Source organism: Guyanagaster necrorhizus, assembly GCF_019112545.1.
Source record: "Guyanagaster necrorhizus MCA 3950 unplaced genomic scaffold BT62scaffold_18, whole genome shotgun sequence".
NCBI lineage: Eukaryota > Fungi > Basidiomycota > Agaricomycetes > Agaricales > Physalacriaceae > Guyanagaster > Guyanagaster necrorhizus.
In genome coordinates, this window is record NW_025064897.1 from 329225 (window position 1) to 335761 (window position 6537).

A 6537-nucleotide genomic window follows, 5' to 3' on the forward strand; every position below is an offset into this window, starting at 1 on the left:
TGATTGAATCCATGGTTGGTTGAGATGACATAGAAGCTGATGGCATATATGTAACAGTATCCCTCTGTTAGCATTCTTGCCCTCAAGAGCACAGATTCTAATGGCTGGTGGAGTCATATAGAAGATTGTTAGTGGCTGTGGAAAATTTTGCAACTTAATCAAATACTATCACCATTGCCTAAACTTTTTGAAACTATGTTGTCTCTCACTGTATATCATTGCTCATACACTCCTAAGCCTTTAGTGAGGGAACCCACCTCTAATAGCCCTAAAGAGGCTAAGAAATCATTTCATCTGAAATGGCAAGCCAGGGAGGAAGAGTATGCAGAGGCCATAGAAGTTTACTTGCAGTGGAAAAGGGAGCAGAAGAGAGAGGAGAAGATCTGACAGACAGTGGAGAGGTGGGTGAAGGAGATAGAGGAGGTATTAAGAGAGGCAGCTTGAAGAGAGGCTGAGAAAAGGGAGGCCACAGAGGCTGCAGTAAGAGCTGCAGCCTCAGAGGTAGGGCAAGGGAGGATAGTTACAGAGAGTGAGTTGCAAATGACTTCTGCAAAGGCTATTGATTTTCAGCTGTGTCAAATACTGGCAGAATAATTTGATCCTAGCTCCAGTTTTTGCTTCAAGAGAGTGACTGGCTATATATCTCTGGAGTCTGATGATGAGCAGGACAAGAGGACTAAGAAAGATAATAAGTCAGAAGAATCTGAGAGAATTCTAGAGAGGAGAAAGAGAGTGTGAAAGAGAAAGAGGAGAGAAGTGGTTTTGATAGAATAGGGTTAAAAAAGGAAATTTAAGTCTCAGAGTGTGGTGGGTGACAGTGAGACAGAGATAGTGGCTAGTCCCAAGAAGAGGGTGAAGTTGGAGGTTGTGAGGCCAGTAGAGAATAAGGAGAAATTGAGCAGTGAAAGTAAGTGTCTTATTGTTTTCTGTTATACATGCCTAGTAACTGAAGATGCTAGCTATAGGTAGACTTGTGCCTATTGCAAGGTTAAGAAGACTGCCTGTTCATTCAACAAGGGCATCACTGCAAGTGAGGTGGTCAGCAGTGTGGAGGTCTCCACTGATCTCCACCAACTTTCAAAGTTAATGTGCAAGTTGATACATTATGTGGATGAGTTGGCAGATGAGATGGCAGATGTCTGCAGTACCATAGCAGGTCTCCAGGATGATTATAGGTCAGATGATATGTCATCTCTCTCAGAGTTGTTTTTGGAGTCTAAATTAGAGGCCTAAAAGAAGGCTCATCTGCTTTTTAAGGATGAGAAGGATCAGGAGATAGAAGATCTATAGAAGGCAATGTTGAAGAGGCTGGATGAGGATATAGAGGAGTTGAAGAGGCAGAGAGAGAGTTTGAATTTTAGTGTGGGTCTATCAGGTTCTGCTTCCTTATAAAGATTTTATACAAAATATATATAGAAAAAAATATCAGATGTTGATAGTGGTAAAAAAAATGTAAATACAAGATTTTTGACTTTGAAAGTGTAAAAGAAGTGATTAAAATAGTAGTAATTAGTGGTTAAAATTGAAATAGTAAGGTGGAGCATCAGTGGTGTCTAGAGTAGTGTTGTATTAGGAATATAATATTTGAATGACTTTGGATAAGAGTCTTGGTTTGTCTGAGTATCAATGATGGAATTCTTTGATAAATTCATTGGCAGAGAACTCAGAGGCTGGTAACCAAGCAAATTCTTCATTGGTATCTTTGTAGCCTAGCCACTGGATCTTGTACAGCAGTAGATAGCAGAACTGGTGGTCTAGCTTAGAGTTGAGGATTTGGGCTATTTCAAAATGTTCTTCTCTGTTGATTTTGACTGGAGATAGTGGTGGTTGGATTCAGTTAGGAATGGTGTTTTCTTCTACAGGTTCTAATTGTGATACATAGAAGACTGGATGAATAGAATAAAGATCTAATGAAAGTCTCAGTGTGAAGGAGTGAGAACCAGATTAGGCTATGATTTCAAAAGGACTGAGGTATTTCTCTAAGAATTTTCTGATTAGGCAGGTGGTTTTGATATATTTGAAACTGAGATAGACCTTGTTACCCACTGTGAATAGAAGTGCTAGAATCTGATGCCTGTCTGCTTGGATCTTGTAGCAAGCCTAAGTCTTAGAGATTTTGTCTTTTAATATTTGATAGAGAGTTCATCAAGATTGACTGCAAAGTCTTGGGCCTGAGTGAAGGCAATGTCCCTTTCAGGGTGAACAGTGATATTAGAGTGATAACTTTTATTAACAAAGAATGGAGAAGTTCCAGTGAATGCATTAGAGGCATTGTTGTAAGCAAACTCAGCAATGGGTAAGAGGGTGTCCCAGTTGTCCTGCTGATAGAAGCAGTAGATGTGAATGTATTGTTCTAGAGTTTGGTTTGCCCATTTGGTTTGTCTATCAGCCTCTGGATGATAACCCAAAGTAAGGTGAAGTTCTATATTAAGGGTGGTAGCTAGAGCATGAGTAAACTGGGAGATAAATTCAGAACTGTGATCAGATATGATGTGACTGGATACTCCATGTTTGGAGAAGACATGGATAAGGAAAAGTTGGGCAAGCTCTGTAGAGTTAATGGTGTCATGAGTGGGGATGAAGATGGCTTGCTTGCTAGCTCAGTTTATGACTATTAAGATGATGGTAAATCTATTAGAGTCCAGTAGTTGTTCAATAAAATCTATGGAAATGGAATCTCATAGCTGTTTGGGGACTGGTAGAGGTTTGAGTAATCCATAGGGATGATGTCTAGGTGTCTTATTGTGCCCACAAACTGTGTAGAACTTAACATAGTATTGAACATATTCATGTGTCTTTGGCTAAGTATAGTTCTGCTGGACTAGTTCCAATGTCCAGTTTTGACCAAAATGACCTGCTAAGATATAGTCATGATTGTTTTATAGTATATGGAGATGGAGATTGTCAGAGTCTGAAATGTAGATATGGCCTTCAAACCAAAGGATATTGGATTCATTGATAGACCACTGAGAGAGAGAGGATTCAAAAGTGGCCTTAGCCTGACAGAGACCATTAGAGCATATAGAATCAGAGAATTATGCTTATTTGATATCAGTGTGGAGTTTATTGATATCTATGATGGCACTAGCCTATAAAGTGGGGCCTTTAAGGTAGATTGTATAGAGTAATACAGAAAGTTGTTCTTGAGTGAACATGGGTTGAAAATTGTAGAGGTTGACTTGGACATATTAGCTATCCCTCTCTTTAGAGTAGAGATCTCATCATCTAGTGAGTGCATCTGGTTTCTCTCCAAGTTTTCCAGGGTAGAACTGGATTACTAGGTTGAATTAGGATAGATATTCAGATCAGTGGACCTGTCAGCAGATTAGAATCTTGGTGGTAGCAAAGTATTCAAGATTCTTGTGGTCTGTTATAATATTGATAGAGTCTGTGGAGTCTTCAAGGTAGTGCTGCCAATGTTTAAAGGCCTCAAAAATGACTAGAAACTCTTTGTTATAGGTGTCATAGTTGTGTTCAGCATTGTGGAGACTCTAAGAGTAGATGACAATGGGGTGAATTTTGCTATCTTCAAGATAGATGGAGAGGATAGCTGCAATTGCATAATCAGAAATGTCAGTTTTCACCACTATCTTTTGATTGGAGACTCAGTGAATAAGGATGAGAGCATATATAAAGACCTGTTTCAACTCATTGAAGATGGCCAAGCATTTATCATCAAATTTCTATGAAGTTCTCTTATGGGTAAGTTGTGTAAGAGAAAGAATGATATTGCTATATTCATATATGAAGCAATGGTAGAAGTTAGTGAAGCTGAAAAAAGATTGGATGTCCTTGATCTTTTGCAGCACTAGTCAGTCAATAATAGCCTTGACTTTTTCTTCAGACATGTGAAGTCCTTCAGATAATAGGATATAGCCTAGGTATTCCATGAAATAGTGATTGAATTTGCATTTGAAACCTTTGCAGTAGAGTTCATTAGCTTTAAGCCTGTGTAGGACCTCTCAAACATATTTCTGATGATCTCCTGGATTGTTAGAATATATGAGAATGTTGTCAAGGTAAACTACTATTAATATATCAAGTATGTCAGAGAATATATCATTCACAAATCATTGAAATACCACTGAAGCATTTATGAGGCCAAAAGATATGACATGCTATTCAAAGGAACTATAACAGAGTCAGAAGGCTGTTTTGCATTCATTTTCTTTGGCTATGCAAACAAGATGATAGGTATGTCATAGATCAAGCTTGGTGTAGATGTGTATAGAGCAGACAGAGTTGAGGAGATTGGAAATAAGGGGAAGAGGGTAGCAATCCTTCTTGGAGATTTTGTTTAGGCCATAGTAGTCAATACAAAGTTGGAGTTCACTGGTCTTCTTCTTGACAAATAGAACTGGAGCCTTATGCAGAGAGTGAGACAGAGTAATAAACCTATTGTATAGGTTATCATCAATAAACTTTCATAGGGCCTTGAGTTCAGATTCTGAAAGAGAATAAATAGGTCCAAGTAGTAGAGATATTCCTTTCTCAAGGTTGATTTTGAGATTATATGGCCTGTGTTTGAGTAGCTTTTTGGAGAGAGTATCACAGAAGACATCTGCAAAATCATGATACTCTACTGGTACTGATGAAAGGTCTGCTGGTTCCACAGATATAGCTTTGGCTCTAATTTTAGGCAAGGAAGACTGCAGTATAAACTGCTGAGTGTCTTCTTCTGCACTGATTTGGACAAATATAACAGCAGATATGATGGAGATCTTTAGATGTGCTTTCATATTAAAAGACTTTGAGAGAGGATAGAAATAGATGAGTTCACACAGAAATAGAGCCTACCTGCTACTCAGAAGGGATTTTAAATGGAGTGAAGCTTCCAGAGGTTGGACTGATAGAGTCTGGTGGGCACAGAAGTCCTGAAGTTGAGCTGGAAGGCTCTAAGAGGGGTGGACTGTTATCTTGTGGGCATGAAAGTCCTTGGAATGTGGTGGAGGCTATGAAATTGGTTGAAGTGAGATTCTGATAGCTTGAGCAGAAAGTGATACTGTTCTCAGCCCAGTCAATCAGTGGATTGTAGCAGGAGAGCCAGTTGTATCCTAGGACAAGATTACAAGACAAATCCAGAGGAGTGATATAAAAGTCAATGAGGAAGATGTCTCTGGATGGGAAATAGATGGGGATAATTGTGATTTGAGATATATGGCTCTTGATAGAGCTATCAAATAATTGAAGTTGCATATTAGGGATGGCTTTAATAAAGATTTCATTGGCAGCTATATACTTAGTGTCAACAAAGTAGTAGCTAGAACCAGAATCAATATAAGGGCAAGAAAACACAGAATGATACAAGTTGAGAAACTATCAGGTTCTATGGTAGTTGGTAATTCTGCTGAAAGAGAGATGTGAAAGAAGTGATTGGAAAGGAATGTTGTATTGAGAGTGATGATCTCTGGTATGTGAATAGAGTTGCTTTCTAGTTTTCTGACTCTGCTGGAGCTGGCTCCACAGAAGCAGTGTCTACTTTAGCTGCACAACTCTTAGCAGTCACTGCAGCCTTTCATTTGTTGCAATTCTTGATCTTGTGTTTGGCTCCACAGAATATGCAGAGATTGTTCTGATATTGGTGGTCTTTTTCTTTCTAGATCAGATGGTCATCTTTGCCTAGCTTGTCAGCATAGGGCTTAGCAGTGGTGGATTTTGATGTAGAGCTGGAGTCTGAGGAATTAGATTTCTTAGATTTGAGATTGGAGGATTAGTTAGAGATCTTATTGTCCTAGTTTTTATGGACAATTTTGGTCTTTCAGGTCCAGTAATGAGCATTGAGTTCTTGGATGAGGAGGCACATATCATGGAGGTTGCTGGGCTTCTCATAGTGAGCCATATCATTCTTGATGTGAGTACAGAGGCCATGGTAGAAGGCATGGCAGAGGGAGATGTCTCTATATCTGATTTGCAAGGCATACTGGTTGAATTGGACTATGTACTTCATGATTCACTCTCTATCACACATCTAAAGATGTTTTAATGCATTTTTAGCATCTCTGATGGTGTTGAAGAAGCCAAAGTTGCTATGAAGCTCATCCAAGAAAGCTGTATAAGAGAATTGCCAGACTAGTAGATTCTATGGATTAGAGTTAAGAATGTCTGATTTGAACCAGTTAAGTGCAGTGCCAGCCAGAAAGGAAATAGCATAGTTGATCTTGCTAGCATCTGTTGCAAATGTGGTAGATCTGTCATTGAAGTTTAACTGAAGGGAGACAATGAAAGCCTTCAGTTTGCAAAAGTTAGAGCCATCAAATGATTCTGGTTCCTTGACTTTGGTGTGAATAGTGGCTGGTTTAGGGTTATTGAGAGAAGTGGAGACTTCTCATAACAGGTTCATGAATTCTAGAAATATATCCTGCTGATTTGGATTGTTGCTTCCTGTGAGGCTATCAGAGCTGCCTAGGCCATTGAGACTGCTTGGTCCTTCTGGAAAAGGGTTTGGTGAGTTACCACCTAGTTTTCATCAGATGAGAGTATGAGTGGGGGTGTCTTCACCTCTGCCCTCTAAGTCTGGGCTGTCTGAATTCCCATACA